The following is a 23790-nucleotide window of genomic DNA, read 5'->3' on the forward strand; positions in this document are numbered from 1 at the left end:
GGCCATGTGAGCATCTAGGGAAGAATGTCCCAGGCAGAGGGATGAGCAAGTGCACCCAGCATGCTCGGACCCGCACGGCAGCCAGTGTGGTTGGGGGCCCGGTGACCCCGAGCTGAGCAGGGAGAGGAGGTAAGCACCAGATGAAACCGGGACCAGGTCATGGGGCTGGAGGCCATAAGACATTTTCAACAGAGGATTGACATGATGCAACTTACATTCCTAATAAATCACTCTGAGAGCCGTATCTGGAAGAGCCCGTGTGTGTGGAGGGAGGGAGGTACTGTAGAGGGATTGCAGAGCACACTGATGAGGAGGTACTGCAGTAAAGCAGGGCAGTCATAACGCAGGCTGACATTAAGGCAGTAGCTTTGGAGGTCTTGAGAAAACAGTCACGTTTTGGCCATGTGGTAGGCTGGGTAGTGACCCCCCAAACCAACGTTCATGGCCTAATCCCTGTAACCTTACAGCAAACAGGGATGCATGGGGTTGGCTAAATGAAAGATGTTGAAATGGGAGGTTCCTCTAGTCCTTATAAGAAGGAGGCAGTAGAGTTAGAAAGAGAGACAAAGATGTGGTGATGGGAGAAGCAGAGAGAGAAGAAGATGCTTGGCTCTGAGTTTGACGACAGAAGGGCCATGAGCCCAGGCACGTAGCTGGTCTTGAGAAGCTGGAAAAGTCAAGGAAAAGGTTTTCCCCTCGAGCTTCCAGAAGGAATGCAGCCTGGAAGCCATCTGACCTCCCAAACTAGAAGATAAACAATATGGGTTGCTTTAAGCCATCACACCAGCCGTAGGAAACTGACAGAGGCTCCGGTAGGGAGTTAGGGCCAACAGTGTTGACCAATGAGTTGGATGCAACATGTGAGAAAAGAGTGTTAGCAGCACCTTTAAGAGTTTGTGATGGAGCAAGTGGACGGATGGTGTGTGTCCTTCATGGTGATGGGCAAGACCTGCCTGAGGACCCAGACCACATCTACCCGGCCTCGCCCTTCGCTCTTAGATGCCTAGGGCCTGAGCCAGGACGACGCTCACGGGCGGTGCACCCGGCTCAGCTGGTCAGATGGTTTCCCGGCTGCCGTCGCCCTTCCCCTGTTTCCCCAGCAGAGATTCACACTCTCTCTGAAGCCTTTTCTATCAGCACTTCCTCGCTGTTCTGTGACGGCAGCAGGCAGCACGGCGCGGGATGAGATTAGACACATAGATTTTATTTTAAGGCACAGCTGAGAAAACACTTAGGAAATACAAGTTGTTTTGACATAAACTGTATCATCTGGAGGCCTGTGGATGGTCTGCTGAGGGGGTTCTCGGCTGCGGGATGGATTTCTTACGCTGAGCATCGGCGAGAGTCCAACGGCTGCCCTGCTCTGGCTGTCCTCAGCCAGCGACCAGGGTCGTCAGTGCAGTGTACAGAGCCGTAAGCCAGGGGCAGGGAACGCCCGACTGTGATGCGGGCTTTGCTACTCATCTGCGGTCACTGGTCACTCTCTCTTCCTGAGCCTCAGTTTCTTCATCTGTGAATTGAAGGTGCTTGAACCAGTGTGTTCCACGAGCTGCCTGGAGCCAGCTCTCTGGTTCTCACTGAAGAAGCTGGAAGGAGTGTGGAGCCAGCCAGGGTCTCAGTGCCCACCTTCTGTTCTGGGTCCTGAAAAGCAGGCACTGAGCTACCTCTTCCCTTCCCTGCCATCCCACCGGGCTGCATTCTGACCCTAGAGCGGTCGTTGCTCAAGCTGCGTTAGACAGCTCGTTTCTATTCCAAGTGGCCCGTGATTCACATGTCCACAGGATGGAGCAGTGAGGACAGACTCCATGTGATAGAGTCCAAGGCAGATGGCCACGCTTCCTGTCCAGACTGGACATCAAATGCCAGGAACGCAGTGAGGGGCACCCTCCTTCTGGCTTGGAGCTCTGCGAGGTGGACACACAGGCCAGATTCCGGCCACCTTCTGTTCTGGTTTGCCTAATGGTGCTTTTGGCAAAAGACTAGGAAGAAAAGAAAAAGAAAAGAAGGAACTGATTAGTCTGCTAAGGGAGCGTGGTTGGCATTCCTTATCCTTTGGGAGGAAGTTACCATGAAAATAAAACACCGTATTGCTGCCTCCCAAGAGGGTGGGCAGGTCTGCATTGCGCCCTGTCTCCTTCCCTGGGCGGAGGGAACAGGTGGAAATCTTCTGGGTCTATCTGATAGGAGTTCTCATAATTTTTGTCTTGCTTTTCTCTTTTTCCTGACTATGGAGAATGTGACCTGTCTCATAGCCCCAAAGACTGAATTACTGATACTATATATTACACAATGCATGTTATATAGACAAACACAGTTTGAATAAATAAGCAAATGGATTAAAAGAATATTACCTGTTCACTGTGTGACTTTACATCACTCTTGGTTCTCAGGGACCACACTTATAAAACAAAGACTCTGGCCAAACCTAATATAATCAAAAACATACTGCATGTCAACGTCATCGTCATTCACCATCCATATCGGAATAGCCCTCTCACCATCTCAGGTGGGACATAATAACCATCACTGTGGTTTTCAAACTGGTCTTACACCAATTTTTATCACTCAGTCCCCAAAACAGCCCTAAGGTTTCACTGTTACTCTCTTTGTTCATTTGGGGGAACCGAGGCTCTGAGAGATTGGGCAGCTCTGTAGCCTATAAAGACCTTCACATGGGAAGAGCAGGCATCACCTTTTTCAAAAAAACCTTCCAGCTTCCCCACCAACATCTAGCTTCACTGATCTCACCCTAGTTAGTTCAGTTTGTCTTCATCTGGTTGGATGTCTCTTTCTTTCACTTCACAGCTCGGTTGTCTTCTTTCCACACTCTCTCTTCTGAGGAATGAAACCAAATTAATCTCATTTTCACCACAGATGTTTGCCCACTTCTCTGAAGCTGTCCTCAAAAGCACATTTTCTATCCCCAGAGCTTATCAAGGTATTTTTTGTCTGTTGCCCTAGACAAAGGCAATTTTATTCTTTAAAAGAATCATTGTGAAAGCTATTAAGATAATAATGTTTATTGTCTCCAGGACTTTCTACGGATCTGGCAGTTATTCCTATAATGAGAAAAATGTGCTCCCTGACCCTCCGCTCACACCCTGCTCCGGGGTCTGTGTCATTCCGTACTCACAAAGTGTTACTCCGATGCTAAGTCACAGCCTACTCTAAAAAAATATTCAAAATGGTAATTAAGCTGAGAAATGCACTTGAAAAAGATAATAGTTTCTTTCTAGTTTTTTTTTTCTTTTCTAAATAAAGAGATGAGCAAGAGGAGGCACAGTTCTGAGAGTCACAGATTTCCCAGGGAATGAGTCTCAGGAGGACATACATTCTACCAGGTGACGGGGAGATGGAGGCGTGTTTCAGTAGAGGGGGGACGGACAAATGTAGAGGGGAATACACAAACATGGGGTGTCAGGGTGGTGGCGAGGGGTGAGCTGAGAGAAAGCGAGAGAAAATTCTTCAATCATTTGGGAAGAGGGAAGGGCAGAGTTACACCCCCTGTCCTGGTGATTTCTCAGAGACGGGAGGCCCGAAGGCTGTCAGAGGTGGGAAGGATCCCTAAGCTGGACAGCGCGGCACCAGGGTGAGCAGCAGCGCTTGTCAATGCTGATGTTGTCACTTATGTGTGCTCGTTGTTACCAACAAGCTTACGTCAGTCATGCGTCCCAGGCAGGAATGATCTGATTCGGCGGCTGGTGTGGTTTAGTTACCTTGTACGTTGTTCCTGGTCTCCGGAGGCCGTGCGGAATGGGAAATGAGAACCAGGACCTCTGTTTTACTCAGGTCCTGCACTTCCATTCCCGCAGCTTGCATCGGCACTCTCGGAGGGAAGGTGATGTCTGGCAGAGCTGCAGAGGTCTCCTGTCCTCAGCCTCGGCCAGGACGGCAGAGGGGTGCAGAGGGTGGCCCTCTCAGAGATCGCCACTGTGTGTTCAATGTCAAGATTAATCCTGGAATTCAAACCCCAAAGGAACACCTCTTGGTGGATGATGGGTGCCCAGGAGAAGGGTCACCCGGATGCTCAGAGGGGGTGGGCAGGGTTGTTGGCCTGAGCTGGGATGGGCTACAGACCTTACTGGGACTTACGGACGTCAGTCCGCAACTCTTGGCAAATGACCTGTGAGTTGAATTTTCTGAAAGTGAAGTAGAATTGAGTGGAAGGAATTTAGGTAGTCTGCAAGTGGACTCCGGGGATCTGACTGGGGGATTTATTTTCCCTCAGTGGAAAGATGATCCCACATGGGACTTAAGACAACCCACTGCAGAGTAAATTGTGTAAGATCATCTTTGGTTGGGAAACGTGATAGAACGAGGTGCTCAGTAAACCCTTCTCTAATTAGAAGTCTCGGGATCAGTCATCCATTTCCTGTTCTTGTTATTTCTTTATTTCCATTTAGATATTGTTATCAATGTTTGGTAAATTTCATTTTGAATATGTCAGACTGTCTCGTTGTGCTAAGGAAAAGAAGAAGAAAAATTATGTTTACCTTAAACGGAGAAGGAAAGAAACAAAGTACTTCTCTCCCAACCTCCCCTCCTCCTCAGCCCTGAGAGACAAGGAGTTGGCTTGGTGGTGGCAACAGAATCAGATAGAAGAACTCCAGGGCCGGGGAAGGCTCGGGGGAGACGCTGGGTGCTGGCGCTGCCCGCCGCTCACCTGCCGGGCCTGTTTCCAGGCGTCTGCTTCCCTGGGGGATGACATTTTACATCAAGAAACAGAAAACTCTTACTGTGTTCTTCATATTTAAGGTAGCAATTCCTTTCAAGTGGTACATTTTTGAGAATCCTTGTAATATACCACTTAGGACCAGGATTTGTGAAGAAGCAGTGAGCCATAATTGAAAGGTCACCTCACAGAAATGTGGGGTACATTTTGGCTTCGCAGGGTGGCACGAGCTTGGAATCCTTTTCCTTCCCTGTCATGAGAGTTGTAACACTCACCTCATAGGATGATTGGGAGAATGTGGGACCACGTACGTGGTACATGATAAGTATTTAAAAAGCATTGCCTTTTTTTTTTTTTGAGAGAGAGAAAAATAATTTTTGAAACAAATTTTACTTAGTGATTTGAGAGAAAGAGAGAGAGAGAGATTAATTTTTGTTGTGCCATTGATTTATGCATTCATTGGTTGATTCTTATGTATTCCCTGATGGGGGATTGAATGCGAAGCTTTGACGTATCAACCAACTGGGCTCTAACCAACTGGGCTACCCAGCCAGGGCCTAGCTTTTATCGTTAGTGGTTTTTATTACATGTAACTGCTGAGGTGATCTAGTATAAAGTCATCATGGGGGTAGGGTTAGAGGAAATCGGCCCTGCCTCTCCCTTTTCTTTGTTATAGAAGCAGTGTGCAGAAGCTATAGAATCAGACCACCTGTGCGACTTTGGGGATGCTCTTCACTCTTGTCTCTCCGTTGCTTTAGCAAGTGGAGAGATATTGTGAGAACCAAATGATACAAATCTATTAAGGGCCAAGCAGAGCATTTGCCCTGCCCACCCCACCCCCACCCTCCCTGCTTAATAAATAGTAAATTCTTTCTATTGCTTTTCTTATCTACATCTGCCCACTTGCCCTCACCAACCGCCTTTTTTCAGGTGTCAGGACTGTATACAATATTCCATGCTCCAGACCCAAAAGCCAGATATTAGATCTAAATGCAATGATTGTGCCTAGCTGCTTTATCCATTTTTTCACCTTTTGTCTGTTTATTTGATGCCATTACATTCCACGAAGTCAATGTTAATTGAGTGCCTATTAAATGCCAGGAACCATGGTACTTGCAGTGATTAATGTGGCAGTTCTTGCTCTCAAAGAACAAACAGATTAGTCGGGGAATGGCACAGTTTGGGAAGAATTTTATTGTAAGACAGACACTGTCTACACTGCAAAAGAGGTGAAGGGTTGTGAAGAGCCGAGGTCGGGGCAGGTGGTCTGAACGGTGGGAGGTACCAGCTGGAGGCAGCTCTGTGAGGAAGGAAAGTTTGGAATAGCGTCTTCCAGTGGCAGGGGTGGGGAGGGGCTCCAGGCAGAGGGGACACCCTGAGAAAAAGCACGGGAGCAGCAGTGTGTGGGACAGATTGCGGAACGGTGACAGTTTAATTTGACTGAGTATGTGATATGTGAAGGGAAATCATGAGATTTGGGTGAGGCACACTTGTTGAGTCTTTAATGATGGGATGGTAATTTTGTACTCAGTTTGATTTGCAAGGAAGAAACATTGAGAGTTCTTTGAGCTTGAGGGTAAGGAATATGGCAAGGAAGATACAATAAGTTGTATTGTATCAGAAGTGGTGTTTATGTCTGGCTCTACAATGGCCAGATAATGGCCGTGCCTGGGTCTTTGACGGCTGATACGAGAGTGGAAGGTGGCATTCCAAGTTCTAAGTCCAGAGGAAGGTAAGGATGCAGAGGTAGGAAAGTCTCAAAATTCATTTGAAAGCAGATTTTTTCCAATCTGCTATGAGCATTAGAGACACATAGGAAACTTTGGGACAATAAATAACTTTGAAGGAAATATCACGACAGGATCCCAAAGTTTATATCAGGGGTGCTGGCTTCCATTTTTAGAGATCAGAGTACGTGTAAAGCTATCAGACAGAGTCTGAATGAGTTTCCTTTGATTACTGTTTCTTTGAAGTCTAGTTTCTTAGAAGGTCTGTGTGCTGTTAAATGTTTTATATTGTGGTAAATACATGTAACTTTAAAATGCTTTTAACTATTAAGTGCATTCACATGTTGGGCAATCGTCACCACTCTTTAGTTTCAGAACCTTTTCATCACCTCCGAAGGAAACCTGTGCTCTCAGGCCCTCCCCAATCTTCCCTTCCCCAGCCCCCGCACACGCAGATGGACGGATGGATAAACAAAACGTGGTATAGCCATACCATGGAATATTATGTGGTCATAAAAAGAACTAAAGGATCCGTACATACTCCAACTGGATGAACCTTGAAAACATTATGCTGTTTAAGTTTTTCGTTTTGTTTTCATTTCGATGTTAATAAAGATTGACACCTCATTTTCTGTATGTGCAATGATAACTTGCAGTTGAAAATATAGGTCACAACAATTGCATTTGATTGGATTCTTTTTTAGGGCTCTGCAAAATCTCAGAGGTGTTGGATGTATGTCAGAGGTTCACGACACTATTTTTGTCTTGTAAAAGGTATCGACGAATTCCTCAAGTTTGAAAGTCTCTGAGCCTACTGCCAAGATCACTTGCTGTGGAAAGATACTCACAGGGGATCCTGTGCAAAAGCTCGAGGAGCCAGGCTCGTAACCAAGGCACAGAGTGGCCAGGTGAGAAATGATGGCTAGAAGTGGCAACTTCACCATCTTGGGAAAGTGCACGCCTCACTTAAAGAGGGAACAATTGAACACTAGATCACTCATTGCAATCTCAATTGTTAGATTTTAGGATCTTGTCTAAAAAAAATGGTCAAACACTGTGGAAAAAACAAACAAATCTGCAGAAGTCAATCAAAGACCTCGAGCTCTGCCTCAATATGCATGGTGTACGTTTGACTTCCAACTCTACATTTTATGCAAGATTCTTCTTTTAATCCTCACCAGAGGATATGTTTTTATTGTTTTTAAAGAGAGAGGAAGGGAGGGGGGAGAGAGAGAGAGAGAGAAACATCACTTGGTTGCCTTTCATATGTGCCCCAACAGGGGATCAAACCCTCAACCAGGATATGTGCCCTGACCGAAAATCGAACCCATGCCCCGTCACTGCACGGGACAATGCTCCAACCGACTGAGCCACACCAGCCAGGGCCCCACTCCACCCTTTAGATTCCCATGCTTTTGCCCATTTTTTGTCACCTCTCTGAATCTCTTCTCTCTTCTGCAATATGGTTCTAATGACAATCTCTTCTTAATAGAATTGTTATGTATGTAAAGCACTAACACAATGTTAGCAGAGTGCATGGGAATAATATTAGGTAATATTATCAGATGGTTAATAATGAAATTAATGGCAAAGATTCTAATTGGTTTTGCTTTCTGGAGGGCTTGGGGTAACTTCAGGGGAGTTCGGTTAAATAATCCTGTTAGTGGTTTGGTACCCTTTATGCTGAATGTGATCCAGGAGAATGTCTTTGAAATTAGTCACAACAAACAGCTTTGTAATAGTTGTCAAGTTACTTAGTCTTGTGCTCAGCTTTCCCACCTGTAAAATGGCAGCAATATATATAGTACCTACCCCACATGACTGTTTGGGGATTAAATAACTCATGTTTACAAGGCACTTTACAATGGTTCCTGGCACACAGTAAGCATTACATAGATAATTAGAAATAAATAAATATTAAGACTCATGTTGATCTGACATAGGGTTCTTATTGATCCTTTTTCCTCTGAGTGCCTGCTTCTCACTGGAACATTGATAGAGCTTGATGACACCTTGCTTTAGTTGGCATTGCAAATACAGATTTTGAATGTGCTAGCCCAACTTGACTGTGCAGTGATTTAAGACGGAGCTGTGGTCAACATTGACATGATTTAGCTAATCTGGAGGTCTTTGCGAGGGTCAGACCTGTTCGGGAAGCAAGAAGGTTTGCACGTTACCCCCAGTTTATGATTATTTCAGAGACAGTTGTCCTGGTTATTATTTTTTTTTAATCCTCACCAAAGGATATTTTTACATTTATCTTCAGACAGAGTGTGTGTGGGGGAGAGAGAAACATTAATGTGAGAGAGACACGTCTACGGTTGTCACCTGTATGACCTCAACCGGGACCAGGGATGAACTGCAATTGACGTACATGCACTTGGCCGGAATCAAACCCAAGACTCTGGTCCGCAGGCCGACACTCTAACTGCTGAACCAAACTGGCCAAGGCTGTCCTGGTTATTTTAATGATTTACCAGTTTTAGGCTGAAGCCATCACTTTTCTAGGAGATAAACAGGCTTCTTTTTTTTTTTTTAATCCTCACCAGAGGATATTTTTCTATTTATCTTCAAATAGAGTGGGAGGGAGGGAGAGAGATGGAGAAAGAGGGAGAGAGGGAAACATCAATGTGAGAGGGACACATCAAGTGGCTGCCATCCGCATGACCCCACCAGGGCTAGAGTTGAACCACAACTGAGGTACGTGCCCTTGACCGGAATCGAACCTGCAACTCATTGGTCCATGGGCTGACGCTCTAACCGCTGAGCCAAACCAGCCAGGGCTAAACAGGCTTCTCTAATAAAATTATGAGAGTTTCTGGGGCTCCAAGGTACAGTGGAAAAGTCAGTACTGGACTCAAGCTGAAACTCATTAGACGACTTTGGGACAGTCACTCTTCTCTGAGTCTTGTCTTTTTCTCTAAAATGTAAAATTACTCAATCAGGTTTCTCTGTGTATTACTGGGGCCTCCCCCCACCAACTTCTTAAAAATTAAATATTATGGGGCCCTCTAATATGCTTCCAGGTAGCAGTAGAATTGCTCTGGTTGGGTTGGGGTGCTTGTTAGCTCAATGCTCATGGGCTCGGCCTGACTCACGTGGTAACCCCTGAGGCATCTGTGTAACCCACGGGTCCCTGAAACTCATTCTGAAAGCAACTGGGCAAGATGAGACTATTAACTCTTCGCTAATCATCTGGGATTTTAAATATTTATAAAAATATTTTCCTTTCTCAAATAAAGCAAACTTCTTTTAGCATAATAAATAAAACCTACCTACCTACATACATTTACTTATATTTTACACATAGTTGGTGTCTTTGCTATTCAAATGGACCCTGTAGTAAAGTGGAAAATTATTTTGCTGAATAAGCAACATAATTTAGAATCTTTTCTAAATTCTGTGTTTTACTCTTCTTAAAGCGGAGGGACCCTGGGCTTGAGACACAATGGTGAAAACTTAGGATGCGGGCTTTTTGTTCGTTTCTACTTTTTGAATCACTGGCATTTGTCATTTTTTTCACCTCTCTTCAAAATTGGGACAATCAGAAAGAAGAAATAAAGCTTCTTTAAAAAAAAAAAAAGAAAGTATCTGAAATTTCACAGAGTATGCTGTATCACAGCATTCCATGAATATTTAATCATCATCATCAAGACAGGAGGTTGGAGAAAAAATCAGGTTGTGATATTTGGCAACAGCAGGTGTGGGAAGGAGGGTGTTGACACCCTCTGAGAACGGATGCGGCATGTTGTGTGGCAGGTCCCTCCGCAGTTCCCACGTCACCTGGGCTCCGAACGTGCCTGGAGAAAACTCCAGGGAGCCGGGGCGTGTCCTCCGCGTGGCAGCGAGTCTCCCTGGGAGCGAGAATGACCTTCGCCAACCTCTTCCTTCAAAAAAGCTTCATGCTTTCTCTTTCTTGGGCCTTTGCATCATGCACCTCGCTCTGGCCCCAGGCCCTCGGCATCTTTGTTTGTTTTCCTATTATTGTTGTTAGGCAAGGACCTCGCTGGTGTACGTGTAAGTCAGTGAGCGTGCAGGGATGCAGTTATTGCGATTTGGGATGCGAACTATTGAAATTCAGAGTTCACCCAGGAACGCTCATCTCTTACAGTCAGGAGCACGGCAGCAATGGAAGGGTGTGGGTCACCGATTTGCAAAGTACTTGTCTTTCAACTTGATCACACACTGCCCACTGTCCGCCACCCAGTGTTCCAGACACCCAGGTTTCACACCGCCTCCCTGCGGCAGGGCGGATTCATTCCACAGGCTCCCGCCCCTGGGTTTCATGCGGTCTCTTCCACACTGACAGTACATTGAGAAAGTGGGAACCTCTCAAACTTCCATGTTCATGAGCGTCATCTGGCAGGACTTCTGGACGTGGAGATTTCCGAGCCCACCCCTAGGGATTCTAACCTAGTAAGTCGAGAATGGGGCCTGAGATATGCCTTTTAAACAAGAGGTTCTCAGGCTGGTGGTTCAGGTTGTCTCCCCAGACTGTGCACTAGAGGATGCCCTGGCATAAAGGTTGGGCTGAAACTGGAGTCACGAAGCCCAAACTGTGGGACGGGCTTTGGTTCAGAGGGTCCAGAGTGCTACCAATGTGTAAAACTCCTTTTGTTGCAGAAGCAGACGCAGGAGGGTGGCAGAGTCAGGAGTAAGACAGAAAACAAACAAACAAACAAAAAAACAACAAAACTCCTGAACCCCTTCCCCATGTGATTTGGGAAATATCTGAGGCTGTTTATTTGCAGTTTGGTTACAGTTCACATGAACTCATCAAATGTCAAAACAAGACCACCAAGCACAGTCACTAGCACATAATAAAGATGAAAATGAAATATAAACTTCTTGGCTTAGTGTTTAAGACCCTCAGTAATATGTCCTCGGCCTTGACTCAACCATCTCCTTCATTCCTCATGCACCCCAACAGAGCAGAATGACTGCTGAGGTGACTGGGCCAGGGGGTGAGGTTCAGTCTAAACCGAGTCCCTTGGGAGAGGGACACTCACTGTTCCAGTGCCCCTTCTTGGACAGCTGGGGCATACCCATCCCGTGCATTTCTGACACCCCCGAGTTATAGCCCTGTCTGTTTGGCATCAGAAACATTGTATAGCTGATTCCTCTTTGAGTTACTTCCTGTGGTCAGAACTCACTCTTCTTAATTGAATTGTTTTCTTACTTTCATTATTTTGCCATGCCAACTTAAGTTCGCAAATATAATCTTACTCTGAAAATCAGTCTTTTAGTCATGACACTGACATGACGATGATAACAGCTTGGTACTCAAAGCACCAAATTCCAGCCTTGGAAGGGGCCTCACTTTGCCCTTCCACACACCTCTTCATCTGGTTGACGAGAAAGCCAGAGGCCAGAGAGGGACACGTTCCCGAGTGTCTACTTGCCTCACTACACCTGGAGAGTTACTGAATGAGGGCTCTGAAGTAACTGGCCGTACCTGCACAGATGGGTGAGACCTTCATCCTAACGAGTGCCCTTCATACTGTGCTTGGAATCTCAATGTTTCAAAAGCTCATCTTATTTTCATTATAGTTTATGATATACTCTCTATTCTTGTTTACATTTTGTCAACGCTTGCCTCCCTCCTTTGATTTCTTCCTGCTGAGACATGTGAGATGACTCAGGTTATTAGAAGCACTTTGGATAGGACAAAAGAGCCAATGGTGATAATTTCATCATATGTGGTTTTAAAATATAAGGGTTATCTTGCATTTAATTTGACCAATATAAATTGAGCATCAGAATCTGCTGGTTACTGCACTGGGTGTGGGGCTATGTTGCCCATGTAACTCAGGGGTAGGTTCTTCCCTTCTGGACCCCAAATATATAGAAAGGGGAAGGACCTACAAGAGGATTAATGCCAAGAGGAGCGTGGGAAACCGGCTCACCGTGTGAACTGGGCTCGGGACGTTCTCTAATCTGGAGAGGCTGCTTCGCTGACAAAGGAACGGGGACAGGGATGGCTGCCTGAGGTCAGCTCAAAGATCCTGCCCAGCTCTGCGATGTGGGCTGGTGACTGGATGGTTTCCACCTCCACTCCGGGGCACCCACGTTTCCTCCTCAGCTTTCTGAGCAAGGACAAGCCCAGAGCTTAGCAGGAATGGTGTGCCACACCCTGGGCGTGAGTCAGGCCTCCAATTTATGCAAGATGGGGACAGGTGATAGGGCTGGGACTGTGGCTAGTTCCCATTCTCCCACCTTGCCCTTTCTTTGGTTTTACATTTATGAGGCAGGGAGCTGCAGGACAAGGCTCTGCCATGGGGCCCCTTCCTTAGTGGCTGGCAGAGCTGCACCATTGTTTTCCTTTGCCGAATGCCTCTTAGCTCTCCATTGCTTTGAGTGAGTGGGGTGTCAGAGGAGGGGCAGGACTGGCTGGATGATTTGTGAACCCTGATGCAAAATGAAAATGCGGGCCCCTGTTCAACAATCTCAGAACAGTGACAGCAAAGCCGAGCATGGGGCCTCTCTGCATTCCGGGCCCTGTGCACGTGCACACATGGCACACCCATGAAGCTACCCTGGGTGGGCTGGACCAGGGAGCGGACCGGAGCTTCACGGGCACAACAGACCCCAGACCACTGCCTGGAGCCAAGGCCAGAAATGATGAGGTTTCTTCTCCAGCTGCACTGTCTGTGAACAAGGGCGCGTGTGTTATTGAAGCCTGGTGCCCAGAGTGTGTCAAGCGATTGCACTTAGATTTGGTGGCAGTCATGGCGCAGACGATCACACAGCTTGTTAGTGTCAGATGGGGACGGGAGCTCAGGCCTCCTAACTGCCGTGCCTTTTCTAGCCCTCGGTGAAGCTAAGTGACAACGAAATTGCTCTCTGTCATAGTGGGTTACATTGGAACTCGGGAATACGAGTGAAAGGCAGGAAGGGAAATGAGATAAATGATAATTGAGTGGAGAAAACAAAACAGTTTAGAAAGCCAAAGCAGTTTGTCTGAGTCCAATCTGATATACAACATACAGCAAAGCAGACAAATGTCTGGGCAGCAAAACAAAAACTGCACTAAGATATTTTCAAATAAAATACGCATATTTCCAACCAGCCTTGAGCTCATCTGATAAGGGACAGATTGTCCAGAGTAAATAGAGAGGAAAAAAAGATGCTCTGGGCTGAATTTAGTCCCCTGTCAAAGTCACAGGGAAACTAATTGCTTCTCCTTCTCCTGCCTGTCGCCTCTCCAGTGGCCGGGCTTGATGGGGCGGTAAAGGGAGACAGAACAGTTCGTTCATAGATTTGTACTTTTGTTCATTCATCCATCCATCCAACATTCCTTGAGCACCTGTATTATTGGCATTTTTCTGGGCTAGATCCTAAATAGAGTGTTTAAGATGTGGCCCCTGCCTCTAAGGAGAGGGGACCTGTACCGATCAGGGGAGAAAACTAATCCCAGCGAAGTGGGCTGCGTGCTGTGTGCCTTCAGAGCTCAGAGGGACAAGACTGGCGGCGTAGTTGGCGAACCTCCTTCAGACTGCGTACATCTCTCAGTGGATAACGTGCCTGCAGTTTTCTGTTTGCTTCCAAACTACAGCCAGGCTCTGTTCATCAACACGGTTCTTTGTTTCCCAGAAGACTCCCAGGAGGGGCTGGAGCTGGGGATGCAGGATATGGGATTCCTAGAGAGAGTGCCTATTTACCTTGGTGAGGCCCTGTCTGTGAGCCAGTCCTTCTTTGCATGATCCTTTAGAGGGAGAGCCTGGGGTGGGGGAGGTTCTGGTTCAGACCTGGTGAGGATCTGTGCCTGCTGATACTTTCTTCTCCCAACTGCTGCCCTAGGCATGGAGGTCGGAAAACAGCCCCACTGGGGCTGGGGCGAGGGCCAGCTGTGTGATCAATGGGGTGTCACTCATCTGAAAAATATCAGGAGAGGAGGGGGTCTCATACACTGGTGTTTTCTCACCCAAATAAGTAACACCTACATTCCGTCTTAATGACAGCAGGATTTAGGTCGAAGAGGAAATGAAATACATTGCAAAGGCTATCCCAGAAGAGAGGGGTGACAAGACACCAAGAGAAATGATCTCAAGGTACCTGTGTAGTAAAACTGTTCTGTGCTTCTCTGCTCCTTACTGTTGAGCATGTCACTTGCCAAGAGATCTATACATCGTCTACGATATGATTGGAAACAGTACACATAAGGTCAATTCCATGTGTCATCATCGGTCCCATCAGAGCAGCATTGCACATTCATGCCAATCCTTAGCATTTACAGTGCTTATATCACCTCCAGTATCTCATGTGCTCCCTCAACAGCCCAGGGAGGGAGGTGGGGCCTCCCATTGCACAGAAGAAGCGATTGAGGCTTGTAAGAAACTAAGCGACTAGCTGCTCTTCCAAGTGAGTGGCAGACAATGGCCCAGAGCCCAGATTTTTTCATGTGACATTCATTCACCACTGGTGCCTGCCCTAGATGCATTGTTCCCTGCTCCAGTTATGACCGGGCACTGTGTGACAGGAGCATAGCATGAGTGAGGAGGAGCATTCAGTGACCACCGGAGAAGTAGTGATGAGGAGACAGCTGCCACGTGGACACGTAATGTCTTTTCACAGTGCCTTTCCCTTTAAATAACACACTCCAAACAGCAATGCATCAGTTAGTCCCACTCTTACGCGACCAGGCTGGGATCCAGCATCTCTCAGCTCTCCCCCCACCTTTTTGCCCCCATCCTGAGCCATTATAAAGACACTTGGAGCTGAGTGGAAACAGTGTTTGTCTCGCAATTACTTCTGATTGCCCTGCAGTTATGTGGTGGATGAGTGGAGTGACCTAGATACCAGTTATGTGAAACTCCCTTTTCATCCTTGGGTCTGCGTTAAGGAGGAGGTGCATCAGCTAGATCAGGTAACAGTGGCTCGGTGCATCTCCCAGCTAACATTCATATGTAACTCCACATCTTCTCTTGTCAGCTGCCAGGTCTCCTTACGGGACAAATCCAAGGCTGCCTCTTCTCGGAGAAGCCTCTCTGCTCCTCCTCTGTATCCCCTCAGCACCTGTTCTGATCCTACCTTCGGGGCTCATCACTTTCTCCCTGTTTCGTCTTCCTGAACTCCTCATGCCGGAGACAGTGTCCAATTTCTTTCTCTCTTCTTGTCTACTCTGAGAACTGAGAATTGCCAAGGTGGTCACTCAGTGAAGACTTGTTGAATGAAAGCGTCCACTGATTATGTCCTAGACATTGTGGAGGTACATCAAAGATCAGTGGACATGGGATGTCTTTGCACAGTATATACCTTATACTGACTCTGTGTAGAAAACTCGTATTTGGGTTCTGAAATCAACTCATTAAGATTCAATTACATTTTCTAGCAATTGTCGCTATGTCAAGTGTTATTCTAGGTTTGTTTTCATATGCTTCCTTTCAAATTCAACATCTCGGAAAGAGTGAGGATACCCCCAATATACAGATGACCAAATATATTAACTCAGAATCAAAAACATGACCTGCTGTTGGGTGCAAAGCCCTTAACTGGCAGATCAGGATTCTGGTAGATTTTAACTGGTCATCATTAATGTGACATGTATTTATTTAGTACTTACTACATGCTAATCTTCATGGGGACTCTATGGGAGAATGCAATGTAGTCATTACTCTCAAGGGGCTCACAGTCTAGTGAGAGAGACATCCACTTAAATGGAAAAAAGATCGTGTGCCGAACTCTAACAGGACTACTGCCCAGAGATACCAAGTGTGCGTGTAGTGTTTCTGTTGTTTCAGAGACATATACTGCTCTACATGTCCTCTGTTCTTCTGCTACAAAAGTGGGGAAGATGCTCAAAATCACAAATATCCAATATGTCAAGTCATCATCAAAGAATTTTAATAACGAGTGTAGGCTTCGGACTTAAGCTTTCTTACATCTAACTGGGAGCACACATGTGCCATGGAGGAATGACTGGAAGGCTCCTCCCACTCCCCCCCGCCCCCATTCAAAGATTTCAATGAAAGAGGAAGCTGGCAGAAAAACCCAGGACTTCTGGAAGGAGAGGACAGGAGAGAGAGGTGTGTCACTGTAGAATGAGAAGAGCCCCACCCACAAGCCTAGTTCCTGGTCTCTGACAGGTTGGGTTCCACCCTGTCAACTTCCTCAGTCTTCTCACTGACCCTCTCATGAGCACTTCACTCTCAGCCCACTCGATGAGGCGAGATCCACGCCAAGTGGAGTGACAGCACCAGGGCACCCTCCTGTTTGGCTTCTCCTGTGCCAACCACACCTCCACCAGCGGCTGCCTGTTGTCTGAGCCCCTTCACCCAAGAAGAGAAAGAAGAGCCTGGAGCACGAGCCCAGCACAGGCAGGTAAGGCCAGTTGGCTGGCCAGGAGTTCACAGAGAGATAAGGTTTCTGTCCCTGTCCCTTAGGCTGCGTTTCTTGTCACCCCCACCACTGCCTTGCAGCTCCATGTGGGCCCATAGTTCTCCGTGACCATAAAACCGTCCCCTCTTCCTCCCTGCCCGGGGCTGATAGGATTTGTGGACCAGCATTTCCCAGCCGATTCAATCACTTGACATACTTATCTATAAATTGATTTTAATCTTAGAAGCAGTGGGATAGGTGTAATTTTCTCTCTTCAGTGGCTTGGTGAACGAGGCTTGGTGAATTGGAGTGATTTGTTCAAGTTTGATCAGCAGGCTAAGGCCAAGATTAGATTTGCTTTCTCCTTCTCTTTCCCTCACTGTACCACCCAGCGGGTCACACCTTGTCTCAAAGAGCCGAGGGGCGCGGTGAAAGGCTTCCTGAACTGTCAAATGACAAACAAAAGGTATTATTTCCTTGCAGGCAGGTCGGGAGGGATATTGTTTAATTCACCTCAGAGAGATCTTATAATGATATACAGGCTCCATCAAAGAGGACTATTTTTAGAGAACAAATGAGAATATGTATGTAAAGAGACCTTGTGCGCTGAACAGTGATAGGCAAACGCGAGAAGATGACTCCACGGGGCCTGCAACAGGCTCTGAGTCTCTGTGCATGAAGGTTTCATTTGGGCTGGATGACACTCCCCGAATGTCAGCAGCAGCATTCTGAGGCCCAGATTACAAAGTCCCCGAGGAAATACTTAGCTTTTCAGTCTTGCTGTGATATTTGGAAAAGCAAATCTCAACAGGAGGGAAAAACACCCCCTAAATCCCTTCAAATTGACTCCTGCAATTTCCTCTTATGACAGTTATCATTATATCTTATTGTTCTACAGTTTAAAGAAAATCTCATCTCCAGTGATTATGTAGTTTATTTTTTAAGATGCTAATTTTAGCAATCTTTTTTTTCCCCCTTCCTTTTCAAAAGGTTGTATCATTCTTAGTTGTGGAAGAAACTATTTCCTCTGTGTGTGTGCGTGTGAGTTTGTTATGACAGAGCTAATATTTATCCTATGGGTTGAAATGCTATGCAATCTTTGGCAGACTTCTGTTTATTCTTAGTGTCTGTCAAGCTCTAATGATCTTGAAGGTATCACATACTTAATTGCCTTTTTAAAATAGGGAAACTGAAACCCAGAAAGATGACATAATGTGAACAAAGCCACCACCCAGTGATCATTAGAGCTGTAAGTCAAAAGCAGATCTCTGATCCCTTGGCTGCCCCTGGCGTGAGTGAATGGTGGGCACCCTTAAGCAGAGGCGTCAGCTGCATCCTTTTAGGGATTGCACCCGATATCCTTTAAGATTCCTCTCAATTAAAAGTTTTAGGGCACTTTGACCTTTTCTTAGCAGTTACCCTGTAGAGTAGGGAGTTATCCATCAAAGCATCTTTCTTTATTAACTTAGTTCTTGTGGAATATTTGTTTCCATCAAATTTGGAACTTCTCCTTAGGTATAGTGTTGGGAGATGAGTAAGCAGTGGTGATGTCTTCATTTTATTCAACCAATCTGGATCCTTTCTTGTATCTTCTAGGATCCTTGTAAAGAGGTTTCACTCATTTTAAAAGGTGTAATGGTTGACTTTGAGGGTTCCTTTAACTCAGGGGCTGTAGACCAGCAGCCACAGGTGCGTCCAGCCTGCAGATGTGATTTTTTGCACTGCAGTGGTAAAGCAGACTGAGCTAGTTGCAAATATCTAGCATCAAGGAAATTTCTTACAAAAAATCAGTTATCACTTTTTTTCCACCCAAAGATAGCATCACAATGCCCTACATTCAGAACAAATTGCTCAGAACCCTGAAACTAGCCCAATAATGTGTTTCCTATAATCCATTCACTAATAAAATGATCAGCTCTTGATCATTTATCATGTATACGACCCTAAGCTTGAGGATTTGGGGATGAAGAGCAATGACCCCTCTGCAAAGTGGCTTCCTAGTACTGAAAATGTATACACAAATAACTACAACACAACACAGGACTTGTTTTTAAAAAGACAGTCTATTCCTTTGGTTAGAAAAGTGATGTATACATTTTAACTTGTGGGATGTAGATGGTTATGTTTAGTTGATACGCTTTGTCCTTTGGTCTGGGAAGCAGTCACCCCTTATGAAATAGGTAAAGAAGGTCCTTGCATGTCCTGGCCCTAGACTCCTCCATAATAAACGCAGCTGGGGAATTCCACAGGGTGTGACTGCTCCACTGTGGCTTACAGAATCTCTCATGTGTGGAAGCAAAGTTCTTGTCTTATGAAGGGCTGTGCCAGTCACATACAAAACATGTTTGCACACATATCCCAAGGAATTTGTGTAACTAACCAAACATTTCTCATTTTCATGTGCATGGTTGTGTGTGAGTTTGGTTCAGAAGTGTACCAATGTCTCAAAGGCCTTGGCTTTGAGGGAAGTAGGTAGGGAATGTGCCACCAGGTAAAATGAGGCATGTGAACAAGACTCATTCATTTCAAATTATTTTGCATCTACTTAATACACATATCTTGTCAAGTTTTATTTGTTCGAAACTATTTATTAAATGTGTGTTCTGAGGTTTGGAAACACAACATCAGTGAACAAAGAGAAATAATCTCTTCCCTCAAGCAGTTTACATTTCTAATGACACAGATGGAAAATAAACAAAGCCAATCAATAATATATATAATATATGAGATAAAGAGGAAAATAAAATGGGAGAAAAGTCTTGGAGAGTTGAGATTTTAGAGAGGAGGAAGTCGTTATCTGAGTGAAGATCCTAATGATACAAGGGAGTGAGCCATGAGTAACTGGAGAAACAGCCTTCCAGACAGCTGCAACAGCTAGTGCAAAGGTCCTGAGGCTAGGAGCATGGCTTCTTGGCACCTTTAAAGAATAAGGCATACATTGAATTGAGTGGAAAAATCTTTGGAAATTAAGTTAGAAAAGTGATGGTGGAGGGGACTGGGGGTAGCAATAATGGACTCTGAAAGACATAGTAAGAACTTTAACTTTCACTCTGAGTAAAATGGGAACCATTTTTAAATGACATGGTCTGACTTACATTTCAAAGGGAGCCTTCTGTTTGTGTGTTGAGAATAGATGGGGTTGGGGCGAGGGAGAGGACAGGCAGATGCTGGGAGATTCATTAGGGAGTTATTGCTATAGACCAGGTGAGTGATGTCGAAGCTTGGACAAGCAGGTAGTGGAGGAGGTGATGACAAGTGACTGGGTCTTGTGGTTGATTCATTGAATGGGGAAGACAGGAAGCAGCCAAAGGTGATCGCAAGATTTTTGCTGAGCAACTGGTAGAAAGGAATGGCATTTACCTGAGATGGAGAAGACCATGAGAGAAACAGGTCTTGTAGGAACTGTAGGAGCTTACTTTTGGACAGGTTAAGTTGGTGATATCGAGTGGGGAGCTAAATATATGAATCCAGGGTTCAGTGAGGCTCTCTGAGCCGAAGATAAAAAGTGGGAGTCATCAATATTCATGATATTTACAGCAATGAAATTAAATTAGATCGGCAAAGGAGTTATTGTAGACAGAAAAGATAAAAGGTGGTAATTGACTGGAGGTTCTGTAAGGTTTGGGGTTAGGGAGGCAAGGGGAATCTAGTTTATAGTGTACCAGTGGGGGTCTGGCCAGCGTGACTTAGTGGACTGAGCATAGTCCTGTGCACCAAGAGGTTGCCAGTTCGATTCCCAGCTCGATCCCCAGGAAAGGGGCGTGCAGGAGGCAGTCGACCAATGTTCTCTCTCATCAGTCTATCTCCTTCCCTTCCTTTGTCTCTAAAATCAATAATAAACATATGCATATATTTTTTTTCTTATTTAAATAGTATATCAAAGGGGAAGGGGCACGATGGGAATGGTCCCATGCCAGCAGAGAGGAGGATTTTGTCACTGAAATTGTTTACAATCCTCAGCACATTGTATAATGAAGAGCATTTTTCATCTACATTTTCTATAAACAATGCACCACTTTGTCATTATCTGTATCCTGGAGCAGGCCGCACCTGTGACTCCCACCACTGCCTGGGAGGAGGAAGTCCAGGTGAGCGTGGTGTGTTCTGGTACCCACGTGAGGACACCTTCCACGGGGGGTGGGTGGGGGGGTGGGGGGAGCGTGGTCAGGCAGCACAGATGCACTACGGGGTGGAATGAGATGCCGTCACAGATCTGAATGCAGCAAGGCTGGTGTGGGTTCAAGAGAGGAAAGGAATTGGAGCTGGAGACTGTACATGTTCCTTTTAATAAGCTTATTTGTGAAGGGACTCAGAGAAGTGGGCACAAGTTGGAAGGAAAATGAGGTGGCTTTTTTTTGTTTGTTTTTTCCCTTAAGATAGAAGATGATAGAAATAAACTTTTGTACAAACTGTAACCCGACCCCTGGCCTATGTGGTTCAATTGGTTGGGCCTCATCCCATGTACCGGGAGATCGCAGGTTTGATTCCTGGTCAGGGCACATGCCTGGATTGAGGGCTAGATTTCCCGCTAGGGGGCGTGCTGGAGGCAGCAGACTGATAGTTGTCTCTCCCATTGATGTATCTCCCTCTCTCCTTCTCCTTTACTCTCTAAAATCAATAAAAACACATTTAAAGAATAAAGAAATCATAATTTTATTGAAACACAATATTTATCTTTTCTATCCCTGTGAAACTGTCCTCATAAGAGTTATGGTCTTGCTCTGGCTGGTTTGGCTTAGCAGTTGGAGGGTTGGCCTGCGCTTCCAGAGAGACCCAGGTTTGGTTCCCGTAAGGGCATGTACTTTGGTTGCAGTTTGTCTCCAGCCCTGGTTGGGTCGTGCGGGTGGCAGCCACTTGATGTGTCCCTTTCACGCTGATGTCTCTCTCTCTCTCTTCCTCTCTCTCCCTCCCACTCTATCTGAACAAAAAATGTCCTCGGGTAAGTATAGAAAAAAAAGAGTTACGGTCTTACATTTTTTCACGGAAGGAAAATAAGGCCCCAAAGGTTGACGTTATGTGCCCCAAATCACACAACATATTAATAATAGATGGGATTCAATCCTGAGTTCTAAAAGTCAAGTTCATTTTCTCTTCGCTGCCACTGCTTCACACGAGACAGGTGATTTTGGAGGTCACTTACAGCTGTAGAACTCTCCGCAAAGCTCTCTGGTATTCACTTTGTCGTTACAGACCTTGCATAGACCCCAAGGGATTCACAGTTCCCAGCAATGTCTCCTGAAGCAAGCGCTATTATACCAGATGAAGAATGTTTGGGGTCCTGGGAGGAAACTAGAAATCAGCGTCTGTATAAATGAAAACTTGCAATATTTGGAAAAAGTCTTCCAAGTACGGTCAACACAGGCCTTCGGGTTGAACCTCTGCATGCTGGAGGATGGGAATGCCATTTCTCATGCCTGTAATCGCAGACTGAGTTCCACATTACTCTCTCCCTCCAGCTGTGAATTTGTATCTATTACTGACATTATGCTATATCCTTAAAACTGTCTGCTGCTTTCTGTTCAAGTTCTGTTTGTTTACATGGAGCGCCAAACCTACGTTTCTGGGTCTTCGACCCTACCTTGTTCTCAATTGCAAAATTGCAACATGGCCATAAAGCAGATATACATTGATATATATATATATATATAAAATTTAATCCAGCTCTGGGCAATATGTCCAGAATAAAAAGCTTTGAACACCATTTGTCACCCACCTCCCAAACCCGTGGCATCTGTTTTCTCTCATCGTTGTCACCATTGAAAGGCAACTCCTGGAGTGAAATATACCATTGTCTTTGGGCAGCAGGTCACACAGTGATTGGTTTTTGTGCAACAGTTCTTAGATCCATGTCTCCAGGGAGCTCAGGGTGCCCCTATAATGTTCCTATTTCACTTTATACAGATTCCAGTCTACGGCTTTATCCAGCCTTTTTGCAGTTATTATTTGCAGAACTGATTCTTTCACAGACAATATACTTCTTAAGGGCGGAAATTATATTTGCTGGTTTTCTTCTACTCTCCACCTCTCTCTTTTCCCTAGCACAGTGTTTGACACAGAGAAGTTTCCCCCTAAATGTGTATGAATTAATAAATAAATTGAGCATTTGTACCATGTAGAGTTAATCTGTCACAGGAACAGTAGTGGAGTACCCAAGTTCCAGATATTCTTAGATGCAGAATCAACGAACTAGGCAAATCAAACTGATAATCTTAGAAGCCACTGGTGTGGTTCCTTTTGCTCTACAGTTAGAGGTGCATAAGCCTGTATAAAGAATGTGTGTGTTTGAAAAATTTCACACCATCATTACTCATGCCTATAATCCTCAGTAGTGTCAATATAATCATTAACAGCAAATGATATAGTAAACATTGCTTTAATTGTTGATGTTTTAATAAATGAAGAACTCTTGTGATCAGTAAGACAAAGAAGATGAAACTAATAAAAATATCCAAACATACATGCACACCCCAACCTTTCAACCTTACAAAAAAAAAAGTATTACATATTAAAGCACATATTGGACTCATTTAAACCATTAACTGTAATTTTTTAAAATATTATAACACCCTCTTCTGATCTGAAGGAAATGAGCTTTATGTATTTTTCATTGAGCTATAATTGGCATATAATATTCTCCCCTGGATAAGGGGGGATATTCTAAGAACCACAGGCCCCCAGTGAAAATACAGATAGCAATAAAATATATATTCACTATTCTTTTACTTAAACATACAACATGTATATATATATGTATAAAGTTTAATTTATAAATTAGGCTCAATAATAATAGATTTAGGGTGATAGTAACAATAATAATTAATAATAAAGTAAAACAGTTATAACAATATACTGTAATAAGAGTTATGTGAATGGCTTTGGGGCTATCATTAAGTAATCCCTGGACAAAGGGATGATTCATGTCCAGGGAAGCACAGAGCAAGAAAGTACAATATTTCATCATGCTACTTAGCACACAATTTAAAATGCATAAATTGTTTATTTCTGGAATTTTCCATTTAATATTTTTGGATTGTTGTTTACTGTGGTAATTAAAACTGCAGAAAGTAAAACCAT

At 45.0% G+C, this 23790-nt stretch overlaps 1 protein-coding gene across 1 annotated transcript in view; it reads left to right on the plus strand.

The window, feature by feature from the left end:
* Window positions 1–16533: 16533 nt before the first annotated feature.
* TPRG1 (tumor protein p63 regulated 1) overlaps window positions 16534–23790 on the plus strand; it is a 134236-nt gene continuing 126979 nt past the window's right edge. Inside the window, exon 1 of the mRNA XM_036243153.1 lies at window positions 16534–16719. The gene's annotated coding sequence lies outside the window, so the exon portion shown is untranslated. The remainder of the gene's footprint in view (window positions 16720–23790) is intronic.

The sequence above is a fragment of the Molossus molossus genome, unplaced genomic scaffold, assembly GCF_014108415.1.
Source record: "Molossus molossus isolate mMolMol1 unplaced genomic scaffold, mMolMol1.p scaffold_m16_p_5, whole genome shotgun sequence".
NCBI classification, from domain to species: domain Eukaryota; kingdom Metazoa; phylum Chordata; class Mammalia; order Chiroptera; family Molossidae; genus Molossus; species Molossus molossus.